This window comes from Periplaneta americana, chromosome 1 (assembly GCF_040183065.1).
Source record: "Periplaneta americana isolate PAMFEO1 chromosome 1, P.americana_PAMFEO1_priV1, whole genome shotgun sequence".
NCBI lineage: Eukaryota > Metazoa > Arthropoda > Insecta > Blattodea > Blattidae > Periplaneta > Periplaneta americana.
Window position 1 is genome coordinate 53,769,135 of NC_091117.1, and position 13,882 is coordinate 53,783,016.

Sequence of the window (13,882 nt, forward strand, 5' to 3'; positions counted from 1 at the left end):
ACCTGGGGGAAAAGACCGTTTGGAAAGCGAAGACGTAGATGGGAGGATAATATTAAAATGGATTTAAAGGAGGTGGGATATGATGCTCGGGACTAGGTTAATCTTGCTGATGATAGGGACCGATGGCGGGTTTATTGAAAGCAGCTATGAACCTTCGGGTTCTCTAAAAGCCACTTGTAAGTAAATAAGATGGGATGAAAACATATTGTTAAGAAAACGGTACGAAGTGCTTCCTTACGAAGTTACATGTTGGACCTCTGTTGAACTCCTAAAGTTACTGAATTCAAAACAGTTGGATTTCTGCTCACAGTTGCTGTGATCTTGCTTTTGAACATCATCTAGGGTACCATAAAATGAATAAAACATTGTTAGTACTGTTCCAATGATTATTGGTCGTCATTTCAATGTACAGTTACTGTAGTATCATAAAGAAGCGCTTCTGACTCATGGATACATAGCAAAAGGCTCTTGCTTTGATTCCATATTTCAACCAAAAAGTTGGTCGATGTTTTTATTCACTTTGCGCAGTCGGAATTATGGTTCTAATAATAAATACTACTGTTGAAACAATGTTAATGTGGAAAAGAAATGTTTATAGACCATTGACATAGTGAATAATGTAATCATAATTCATAATAACGAAGCAATTAGTAAAGGGTTCACGAGTTTTTTTTTTCGAGAAAAAAAATCGCCTGTAACTGGTGAGATGATATGAAAAGATAATGAGAACGACAAATGGTGCGCGGTGAGAGAGTAACATTTTGGACAAAACGAATAAATTCGAATTGCTTTACAGACCGTAATACAAGATAGCATTTTGAACCCACTATACAGATGTTTTAACAGGAATATAAATTAATTCTCCACTTGTTACTGCAGCAAACGATAAGTAAAAAAAGGGGGGTAATAGGATAAATGATGTCATGCTGAAACCTATTTAGCGAAAACTGTTGAAGCTCTATTTACCAGCAAAATATAAAGGTGCCTGTGTGCACGCTATTGAGGCGCATACGAGGCATGACGGTACAGTTCCCATGTCTTCTTTATCTCGATACTAGATGACTGGCAGCATCACATTCCGACAGTCTTTTCCTTCGCGAAAGAACCGATACTCCATTTTATGGAAGAGTGCGTGGCCGCCCTCATAACGAGATGAAAAATTCTTCCTTCACCTGAGCATGGATCTTATTGACTCTTCCAGTCTGTTGTTTTACAAACAGAATCAACGTAATTCTTTTTTATTTACGTAGATGTAAAAAAAAAAACCGTACGGTCTTCTGAATGTGTTTTCATATGCGGAGACTAAGAGGAAGGCAGAAAGTAGGAAAGACTGGGTTTGCAGGAAATACAGCTGTAATTTGGCAGAAATCTATATACGCTAATGTTTGTGAAAATTGCTACACCAAGAAGAATACATGTGTTTGAAATGAAATTGATACCACAGATTAGGTATACATGACAATACACAAATGATTAGAATTAAAGAATTGTACTTGATCTGTAACAGTCAGATTTTAGTATGGTGTGAAGCATCCATGCGCTGCAATCAGAGCCTAAGTGTCGTGGCATGAAATCAAAGAGGGCCTGGATATGTTCCTAGGGAATCTCCCTCCACGCAGTTTGTATGCGAGTCCACAAAGCGTCAACAGTGGGTGCTGGAGGACCATGACTAACAAGTTGCCGACCAACCATATCCCAGATATGTTCGATGGGCGACATGTCTGGCGATCGTGGAGGCCAGTGAAGCAGCGATACCTGTCGTTCTTCGAAGAAGGCTTGTAAAATCCTCGCCACATGTGGCCGGACATTGACCTGCTGAAATATGGCGTATGGAGTTGCCTGAAGGAGAGGCAGCACCTCGGGCTCTAAAACATCCCTAATGTAGCGGTTACTGTTCAGATTGCCTTGAATACGTAGGAGGCGAGATCGCATATTGTATCCAATGGCGCTTCAAACCATCACACTAGGCGTTTGTCCACTATGTCGCTCAACAATGCAGGCTCTCAGAATGCGTTCACCACGGTAGCGTCTAACACGTATGAGGCCATCATGGTAGGACAAGTTGAAGCGGGACTCGTCCGAAAACACTACTGCATTTTGCAACTCAGCACGCCAGTGACGCGTTCACATGCCCATTGCAATATGAGGCGTTGGTGGTTTCTGGACAATGGAAGCCGACGCAACGGCATGCGAGCCACTAGTCCAGCCCTCAAAAGACGGCGACGAACCGTTGACGCAGACACGTCCACACTCGTTTCAATACTTCAACGTCGACTCAACACTGTGGATGAAGTGTACGGTCCGTCATGGCCATGCGAACAAGATGGTGGTCATCCCGTGCTGTGGTCACATTACGTGGTCCAGAACCCGCTCGTCTCTGCGTACGACCACAGTCTACTATATACAGTCACGAAGCTTGAGTTTTGAGGGTGCTAGAAACAATAGACTGTGACGGTACTATTTTGCATTGCCTGTAATGAGGCGATATTAGCGATCCTAGTGGTGAGCAACTACCTAATAATTGCATATTTACTACGTATTGAGCTTCGCGACTGTATATACTAGACTGTGGTAGGACCCTCTTCTATCCACTGGTTCCTCACACGCATCACTGTCGTAGCAGCATGCCCTGTACGAGCCGAAATGTCACGGTATGACAAATCTGCTTCCCGGAACCCAACCATTCTGCCCTGTTCGAACTCACTCACGTGCTGATATTGCGCTCTTCCACGTCGAAGAGGCATACCTGCACTAGCTTTCACGTTTCCATTTCGTTTGGAAGCTCTGCACTAACTGAGTAAGGCATAACATTGACTCAGCTGGTGAAATAGCGTTTTATTTCTGTAAACGGCCCAGGGAAACTTACTTTCTGTGAGGTCCTCGTAATTGCGCTCGAGTGGCCAAAATTTGTATAAGCACTTGTTTTGACATTAACATGATGGAAGAAAACAATTTATCTGCCCCCATGAGAATGTTTGCTTGTGAGTGAAGCGGTAAGGCAGCTAAGAAGAGTTCAGAAAAATCCTAAGCCTTAACGACGATTTTGCACTGTGCTTCATTGGGGATGGAGGCAAGTCGCTGGTAAGAAAAACTTTGTGTCTACACGCATGTGTCAATATAAACCAAAAGAAGTATAGGTGGCTTTTCAGAAGACAGAATCTACGACTTACAGCTTCTGATCATTTCAGCCTTTACCCTGCAGCTATACAGCTATATATGTATAGGCTACTTGTGGCTTTCCAGAAGATGGACTCTATGATTTATTATATAGCCTGGGATCTTTATAGTCCTTATTCCGGAGGTACACCTGTGGCTTTTAAAAAAATAGAGTACCGTACGACTAATTTTCATAATCCGCACATAAACACATTTAGGCTACGCGAATTGACTTATTCTTAGCTATTAAGACTTTAAGTTTATTCTACAAGAATAAGAAGTCTGAGAATATGCGATAATGTTCCTTCTTTTATTTACTGGAATTGTTCATTTATTGTTTCAACAGCCTTGGGAATTACTCACGTACACACGGCTGCAACACTCATATAAATAGGTTCACTATAAACAAAGAATCCAGCTGACACTTACTTTCAGAATGCTTACTTCATAACCTACAGCTTAGTCATAGGACTATGTTTCTAAATTAGATCATCCGATTTTTCAGAAGTTTCCTTTATGCTCTTATGAACTCTACAGTCATGATCCCACCTGAAACTTTTATCATTTTAAAATTTCACAACCACTCCTATAGAGAGACTGAACTGGACATATTTTCGGGAATTTTTTCTTTAACATGCCGGTAATAGTGGAACTTTTTGAACTACTAATTTTGTTAATAAAATTAGACACTATAAAATAATTTGGCACATATTAAATCTACTTCAAATTACCTTTGAAATCATTGATCTGCAACTTTTGTTTACAACACTCTTCACCGAAGAAAAACATAACGTTACAGAAATTTGGAAAAAAATTTATTATCTTGGATTTAGCTGTTTTAAATAAAATTATTTGCCACATATTAAACTATCTACTTTAAATTACTCCCTTTGAAAGAATACAGCTGCAAGTTTTACTTAAAATATCCTTCACCAAAGAAAAATATAACATTACAAACGATTTTGAGAGAACTTACATTATCTTGCATTTAGTTTTGAATAAAATACAGTTACTATTCAGGTAAAATGGTTCCGCACATATTAAAATATATACTTGAAACTAGCTTCCGTCCACACCTGTGGAGTAACGGTTAGCGCGTCTGGCCGCGAAATCAGGTGGCCCGAGTTCGATTCCCGGTCGGGGAAAGTTACCGGGTTGAGGTTTTTTCCGGGGTTTTCCCTCAACCCAATATGAGCAAATGCTGGGTAACTTTCGGTGTTGGACCCCGGATTTATTTCACCGGCATTATCACCTTCATCTCATTCAGACGCTAAATAACCAGAGATGTTGATAAAGCGTTGTAAAATAACCTACTAAAATAAAAATAAAAAAACTAGCTTTCAAAGAAGAAAGTTACAAGCTTTATTTACAATATTCTTCACTAAAGAAAAATATGTTACAGACGATTTTGAGAAAACTTATATTATCTTGCATTTAGTTGTTTTAAATAAAACACGTTACTACTCAGGTAAAATGATTTCGCACATATTAAATTATCTACTTTAAACTACCTTTGAAAGATGAGTTGCAAGTTTTATTTAAGACGATTTTGAAAAAAAAATTGTATTATCTTGCATTTGGCTGCTCAGACAGATGTCCGAAGACAGGACTGAACCTCACAAGTAATACCAACAGAGCGCCACTTGTGAGGCAATTAAATTAGGAGATAACGGGGTAGTGTGGCCAGTTCCTTTCCCCCTTCATTGAATACATCATCGATTAGCTACATGTTATACTAATCAGACTTCAGATGTATACGAACAATAAGTTCTTCCTCTGACACATATCCTCAAGTGAGATGTACCTGCCTGATAACAGATGTACATATCAGCCAGAACCTCAGAGGAATGTATCTGGCTAAGGGTTTTAAATAAAATACCGCTACTATTCAGGTAAAATGAATTCGCACATATTAAAATATATACTTTAAACTACCTTCGAAAGAAGACAGTTACAAGTTTATTTACAATATTCTTCACTAAAGAAAAATGTTACAGACGATTTTGAGAAAACTTGTATTATCTTGCATTTGGCTGACTAACGGTTTTAAATGAAATACCGCTATTATTCAGGTAAAACTTCCTAAAATTGCAAATTTTCTGGGTAAAGCAACGCGAACAAAATCCGTCCGCTATTTCAAACAAAAGGAATGGCAAAAACATCTTTCAGTCTGAGTCTCGAAAGATACGTATTTTTGCAGCACTATACTTATTTCAATAGGAAAAAGGAAAAGAGCTTAATAAGCATTCGAAAGGAAACAATTGTTATGGTAAGTCAATAAGCACATCTTCCATGCTTTGTGTAGTTTGCTGTCTGCTGGTCCAAGGTCCGCCCCGCCTGTCCCTCCACATCACTGGAACCACACTTCCTCCCCCCGCACTGGTGAGATTCCCCTCGGCATGTCGGTAACCATTCTCTCACTTTGCCAGTAGCAGCCTGTCGCCCGCCCGAACAATGCGTTCAGTGATCTGTGTGTTGTGAATACAGTGAGTGCCATGTTATGGTGTGAGTGTGTAACAGCTGTTTGTGCGTGTCAAATCACAGTGGATTAATACGTATGCTTTGATATTATATATTCTTTGTGATTTTACAGAAATAGCTACGCATTATTACTAAAAAAATTATGGCCGTGATACGGGGTACAATATCTTCTCCGTCCCTTCAGAATGACACAGTTTCGACATAAATGCAAATTAGAACAAGCGAAATTAAGTAGCGTATTTATCGTATAAATATTATTACAGATCCATAAGATCACTTGGAGGTCTTTGGAATTAACATAACTTTCTAAATAAATTTCATAAATTAACGATCTTAAGAGTAACATGATACACCAAATAATCTCTCAGTATATGCCAATGTGTCTACAGAAAATAACGCCATTTAACTGCATGTGTAATACATTTATCGGAACAAATTCATGCACACCCAAAATTGTACCTGTGTTACATACAATGAACACCTGTTACAAACAATGCGTATACTATACACACAACACACACCAATATTATATCACAACATTTTCTTTAACTAATTTGCGTTGGCGTATCCATTCCAGTATGTATGATTTATTGTAGTGTTTATACGAACATACAGCATACAGATTATTTTGTATTAAATTTGGCCATGTAAATATTTAACCTGCACTGTCTTGAACTAGGTATACTTCTTACGGAAAAAGCCAACCGACACGCTCATTTGCTTGGTAAGCGGATTTTCCAAGTGGTTCCTTGGGGATCAATATTGTTCCCCCTCACATTCTGCCACATGTACAACTTGCGACTCCTTTGTGTTTCTTGTGAATGAAAGCCCATTCGGGATCACGTCTATTTAATACTTTCACAAAAATGTGTCTGCTAAATTGTACTCCAAACCTTGTTAGTAATGCACCGGTTAAAAATGAAACGCACTTTCGATATTATAATATATTAAAGATAGGGGAATCCAAAGAAAGCTTAACTTTCTCCCCAAAATTAGACTGACTTAGAAATTTGTTGATCAGGGCACTGCCACGAACGGAATACGAATCAAGTACACTGCAACTATTAGAGTTATATTCATTACAACTACGATAATAAGGGTTTGCGAAAGAGTTCTTGTTGCATATCAGACTACTTGCTGCTATTGCCCACTGAAAAATCATGACCTGCGAATTACATTTTTCCAGGAAGTCAGAATTACAAGAACTGTTACGCCGACATTGTGTTATCGCCAAAGATCCAATTGAGGCCATTAGAACCATAGTGATATAAGTAGCATGCGAGATGTTCTGAGATATTTAACTTTGGAAGTTGGGAGATAGCATACCTTCAGTTCTTATAGTAACCTTTTTGCTCAATATAATGCAAGTAGGTGTTGGCGCTCCATATTTCCATGACCTCGGCACCACCGCTCTTCCTTCTTTCTGCCTTTTTACCTCGGGAAAGACCAGGTACTCAACAACCCTAATGTTAAGTTTTAAAGACGACGATACGATAGCATGCATGGCTATAATGGAGAAATAGTGTCATGCAAATGGAAGAGGAAACTGATTACTCTTAAGAAAACCCGGTCATAGCCACTTCATTCCACACAATATCTGTCGGGAATTTAACTCTACGCGGTGTGTCGCCCCCGTCTGGTAAATTTATAAGATAAATTGGACGCAGTTACGCAATTAGAGACCAACCGACAAAAATATGTTTTCGAGATATTGACCATTGAAGTAAATTTGGTTTTTATTAAATATTTATACAAGAAGTATTGTAACATTCATAATGTTCCAAAAATAGCACAAATAATAATAAAAAAAGACAAACCTATTTTTAATAACATACCAGCTGTTAAGTTAATGTTGCAAAGCAAAATAAATAAATTAATTTTATTCAATAAACGAATTTTGCTTATAAACGGCAGCAGAGTGCAGACATCGCTTTCTTGATTTTTTCTGAGTTCAATAATCCTGCCAACAACAGATTTGTGCAATTATCTCAATTTTATCAAAATGTCGGTTGGTCTATTGTTGCGTTATCTCCATCCAATTACTGTTCGCGTCCCAATGTTAAGAAATGTAGGTGAGTACTATTGTCTTGAGATATCTTAATGCGTTCAGATACATATAAACTTTTTGTCATTAAATATGTGTAAGTGCCTCTTACAATTGTTGCATTTTTGTCCTCACGTCAAGTCACAGGGTTTTCTAGATGAGACTAAGCTTTAACAAAATGTAATACCTACAAAAATTTGTGTGTGTGTGTGTGTGTGTGTGTGTATATATATATATATATATATATATATATATATATATATATATATATATATATATATATAATATATATATATTCTTAATTTTGTTTAAATCTGATGGATTCTCATTTTACATCGTCACACTATCTTGCGCCGTTTGGCAAGATTTCGATTCACAATAGACCAACCGACAATTTGAAAAAAATTGAGATATTTGCACAAATCTATTGTTGGCTTGATTTTAACTCGGATAAAATTAAGAATGCGATATCTGCATTTTGCTGTTATTTATAAGCAAAATTCGTTTATTGCATAAAATTTATTTGGTTTACAATATTAAATCAACTGCTGAACTTTTATTAAAAATCGTATTACTTGTGCTATTTTTGGTAATAGTACGAATGTTACAATACTTCTTGATAAAATGTTCACTAAAAACCAGATTTATTTCAATGGTCAGTATCTCGAAAACAGGTTTTCGGCGGTTGGTCTCTTATTGCGTAACTCCGTCCAATTGAGCCTGCAGTAGTGCATCAACTTTAGTGGCATTTATGAATCACAATTTTCTTGGTAGACCAACTTTCTCGCTGTTCCTGTCCACTGCATGACCGTTATGTAGGAATCGCTGAGAGTAAACCAGAGAACTTGGACATAACTGGCTGCTTCTTAGAATAAAAATGTAATTTTAAATTCGATGTTGCTGTGTTTACAGAGGAGAGTCTCGTAGTGCCATTAGAATTTCAAAACGGACTCTCGTATACAATGCAGCATATTTTCATGCTTAGTAATACATTTCTATCTTATGAAATCTAGGCTGTACCGAGAATACACCTGCTCCCATCAACATTCCTTTGAGAAATACAGGGAGGCTACCGTTGCTTGTATACGTGTCCACCATACATATTATGTCTATTGTGACCTCGGCACTCTGTGAGATAGGTACAATAACCTACGTTCTATTGTACGACACACAAGGAGAAGAAATGTGTATCCTTTTAAATTGACGTGTACTAATCTTTCCAACTGGTACAGGCACGTTCGAGTAAAATCAGACATACAGATTGTCCTTAACAATGAAGGTCGGCAATCTCGAATGTATTTTAATGGTGGTTTTCTCCTCTAATCAACTTATACAACTATTCAATCAATATACAGTTTTATCTTACTTCCGCATTTCCGGTATCGTTCAATATACGTGTATATTTTCGATGTTGATGGAATACGTTTTTCTTTGCAACATCAATATTACTGTTATCTCCTACAACCCACGTTCCGTAAAATTTGCATTGCAATTGTTTGCATCATCATTACAATCTTAGCTGCGAAGAGCAGAGAAAAGCACAACCAAGACCAGTTTAAGTGGACTCACTGTGGCTTGCTTTAGAATTTAGATAATACATTTCTTTTTCGTTACCGGACTAGTATCACCCAAGAATAGAGGAGGAATTCACAAAAGGGTATAATTTAATAATAAGGATGACAATCTGGCCTTGAGCCGCAGATTCCGCCCTTTCAATTGAGAGTACTCTTCTCGACAAAGACATGCAACACACTGATACTCCGTATCCTTTATAATGTGACCGATTGCTTCATTTAGCTGTCCTCATCGTCCAGGCAACAAATCAATATACTGTATGTACACGACGGTACCTGCGTCTCTTGTTTCTAAGCCTTTGTTCCTTTTATGAAATTAAAGCGACTAGTATCTTACAGTGTTCAACTGTGCTTCAACAACACTGATTATTCATGTTTCTTCTCCAGACGAGAATCTATGTTAATAATTGATTTACATTTTAAATATCATGGCACATTATAAAACTAGAAAGATGTAATATAAATTTAATTATAACCTTTTTAAAACAGTTCTCCTTCTGAGGAGTGTGGTATCCAATCGATCAAGTTATACTTTTAACGTTATGATCTGTTCAAAGTTGTGATTAACAATCTCTCTTCGTCATTACAATACAATCACAGAATTATTAATTAAAACGATATATTAAGGTCCAACATTTCGGCGGAAGCATAATATTCTGAACTGCTCCCTTCAAGCTAGTCTGATTTCATTATCCTGAATGAGAGACAAACTGTAAATCGTATTTTCCCACACGGTACTGAAAGCAACAGGTCTATCACAGACAGCAATATAACAATAGTGCGTCGATGAAATGCAAGCTCAGAGATAGCGCACTCGAGTTCGTGTGGAGATACAGCGGTTGTTTCCGCCTACGGCAACAGAGCACCAACTCTTAACTGACAATTTCCCTTATAGTGCAGTTGTCATTTCACATTCCACATGTCACATATAAATCACGAGAGCTAATTTTAGGGGTATATTTTGGGCGATTTCATGTTGAGGTCGGGGACTTCGACATACTTCCTAGGAACAAATTGGTATTACTGTATATTTCCTACATTCCAAATCTGTTACGCTTGGTATTATCTGTGCCAAAATTAATGAACCCTCGTTTATATTACAAATTTCAATAACAACGTTCTTAAGATAACAGTCTTTAATCGCAAATACAATGAAAAATCTACAAAGAACTAAAAACTAAACCCATGTTGAAATAAAAATAAAAATACAGAAGTAACTGCATTCAACATGTACGGAAAATTAACAGGAACAGAATTCCACAGTTAATTCTGTAACAGAGGCTACAGGATAGAAGAAATCAAGGGTGTCCTTTGAAAAGACTTCTGGATGCCTGAGAGCGGAACAGGTCTCATGGCTCAACTCCATGATAGTTTGATGATAATGACGATGGTGATTATGAATTTTATGGATCGTATACGGAGATTAAGAGGAAAGCGGAAAATAGAGAAGATTGAAGAATGCTAGGTTTGCAGTGAAAGACTTGACCTTGAGCAGAAAACTACGATATATCCATTAATTCAATTTTCTTTTCGGTTTTCCTTCAAATCATGTTTGCCGTATTGGGAAGTGTGGCAGCATCATGAATATAAGACCTCTGGCACGTGCCTGTCATCTTGAAGTTGACTGTAAACGAAGGTTCTTTATTTCTGGCACAGAGACTGAAGGGAGATATTCGTGAAGTTTTCATTGGGACCATTCATTATTCCTATGTCGGAAATGTAGGTTTTGAAAGGAGAAACTATTACTACTACGAAAAATGGGAATCACAGGCATTTCTCAACAAAGCGATTAGTTACGAGTCCGATTGCAACTAGGACCGATAACACCGTGCACACTTAGAACTGGAAGAACACAGGGTAGAAATAAGAGACGTGAAAATACACATAATTTATATTACGGCATTTTCTCCGTTAAACTGAACACGCCATAGCCTCCATTTTTTGACAGGAATGTACTAGGGATGAACTTCACAATCACATACCCTTTAAAGAATAAAATTTCAGACAAATTATTGTACGAAATGATTAACAAAAGTGAATATAATATAGGAACTCGAAAGATTCTAAAATACTGGTGATCATTTCACCTTCTATTATCATAATTCTATTCCATTAAATTACTCAAATTGATAGTTGCTATTCCTAAATTATAAACGCTTCAAATATACAAATGCAATGTGAACAATTTTACAAGTCGACTCTGAGAACAGAATATTGATATGGACTAGAAACTGTGCAGCCAGCAGTACCAAGTGAAAGTTCCTTACAGTCAGCTTGATGTCTGAGCTTAACGGAACTAGTGTATTTCACAGCTTCTAATGTGGGGGCGACCGTGACCTGAATTTCATTACGGTGATCAGAGCACGGAATACAACCTGGGGTTAAAACGTTGTCAATACCGCTGTAGAAAGGGAACCGTTTCAATTTCGGGATAATTTACTATTACAGATACTCTAATCAATACGAACAGCATTCGTTGTTCTTTCTTCCCCAATCGGTAAGCATTTCGGAACCACATTTCTTTCAGAAAGTAACACGAAGCCAGAAATTTAACACACTATAAATGCGTCATTTTTATTTTATTTTAGTATGTTATATACCCTTACTTACTTACAAATGGCTTTTAAGGAATCCGAAGGTTCATTGCCGCCCTCACATAAGCCCGCCAGCGGTCCCTATCCTGTGCAAGATTAATCCAGTCTCTATCATCATACCCCACCTCCCTCAAATCCATTTTAATATTATCGTCCCATCTACGTCTCGGCCTCCCTAAAGGTCTTTTTCCCTCCGGTCTCCCAACTAACACTCTATATGCATTTATGGATTCGCCCATACGTGCTACATGCCCTGCCCATCTCAAACGTCTGGATTTAATGTTCCTAATTATGTCAGGTGAAGAATACCTATTATATACCTGTTATATACCCTATGCAGTTAAAATTAGTTTAGATAATATACGCTCTTATAACTTCCTCTTCCTGTAGTTTAATTTTTAGTTAAATAATTTCAATAACAAATTTTGTAAACGAAGATTAACTTGAATGAATAAAACAACAATAGACTATGTTACATTAAAACATATGTGATGTATTGTCGTTATTACTTTGGTTTAACGCACATTACGCCATTTGTACTGCAAAAATACAAACTGTACAACATTGCGATATTAAATTTATGAGATAATTTCTCGTTTTTTGTCCATAAATTACTCTCAATTAAAAGAATTTTGCAACTGGCTACGGATTCTAAGGTCCCGGGTTCAATCCTGGATAGCGGCAGGATTTTTTTCGTTTCCAAATCTTCTAGAACGGCTCTGAGATTCACCCAACCTCCTATCAAACTGAGAGTAAAAGGCGGTCGGAGCATGGTGCCGACCACACTACCTCATTCTAGTACCGAGATCATGAAAGCACGAAGCCCTACTTCCATGCCCCCCCCCCAAACACCTTCATTGCCTGCAAAGGGGATTACTAAAAGCATTTTAAGTCTAGTTAATTTATTTTATGGGAAATACTGTATTATAGCGTAGCGTCATGCATATACATAAAACTATGCGTTTATTACCACTATATTGCACACAAGGAAAGTCTTACTGCAATCACATTTTAATATTCCTTATTACGTTTCAGTGCTCTCTTGAGGTTATCTACTTCCATTTTCCGGATTTTCTTAAAAGCTACGTACATAATGGTCTACTCACATTTAAATTATTTGAAAATTAAGAACATGTACGCGTTCAGTTTTATAACTTGCTTCTCTTAAATTCATACGATTGTCCACATAATGTTTCTTATTTCAAGCACTGAACTTGTCACAAAATTCCAAATGCAGTACACGCTATGACTGTATAGCAAGTGTCTAGGAAAGACAGTCAATTTTTAATACCTCTATTTTTCCAAGGTCCTCTCGTAGAACCTCCTTACAATAGGCCTACTGTACAATGTGAAATATATTCACACTGAAGAGATCAAAGAACTTGTGACGTTTTAATTTTCATACATTCATCTTCTGTATGAAGTGCTATGCCTCATACACAACACATTTCATTTGCCTAACACCTTGAAGATATATATTTTCTTATAGGTCGGTGACCGAGCGTCTAGTCTCCTTCGAGACCTCGGTAAATTACATACTGTAAACATAGTAGGGTGTAGTTAATGTCGCACTTATGCAGTAAAATGCAAAGTTCTCTGAAACGAGCCATATAAACTAAATTGTATATCAAAACCAAGAGAATCATAATAAACGTCGTAAAAAAACTGAATTATATGTATAGTTTAAGGCAAATAAATTAATACTTAACATCAACTTTTAATTGTTATCTGTTCATTATTTAATTCATATCTACAAGTGAAATTAAGTTAATGTTTTTATCAGTATTTAGCATCATTCCACAGGGATTGGGTATAAGTCCCTTATGCGTGTATTATGACGTCCGAAGCGGTAATCTCGCGCCATGCTGACCACACGTACATACATACACAAAGTGACATATGTCATCATACTACAACCCTTCAGACTTAATGACCATCTGTTACACAGCCCATTTGATCTCAGCTGTTTAGTCGTGCGATGATTCAACACCATATGTGTTGCACTTCCGCTAACAACCAAATCCGACCGACAG

The 13,882-nt window shown here is 37.4% G+C and overlaps 2 protein-coding genes across 8 annotated transcripts in view; one reads left to right on the top strand and one right to left on the bottom strand.

The window, feature by feature from the left end:
• The window catches only part of Ubr3 (Ubr3 ubiquitin ligase), a 196,580-nt gene that overhangs the window by 113,170 nt on the left and 69,528 nt on the right, over positions 1-13,882 (bottom strand). The window lies entirely within an intron of this gene.
• The window catches only part of orion, an 84,194-nt gene that overhangs the window by 45,631 nt on the left and 24,681 nt on the right, over positions 1-13,882 (top strand). The window contains exon 1 of one of the 4 annotated variants that reach the window (XM_069820203.1): positions 5,525-5,642. The exons of 1 other annotated variant lie outside the window; for it this stretch is intronic. The gene's annotated coding sequence lies outside the window, so the exon portion shown is untranslated. Of the gene's footprint in view, positions 1-5,524; positions 5,712-13,882 lie in introns of those variants that run through there. 2 more of the 4 variants (XM_069820194.1, XM_069820212.1) reach the window with 2 other exon arrangements.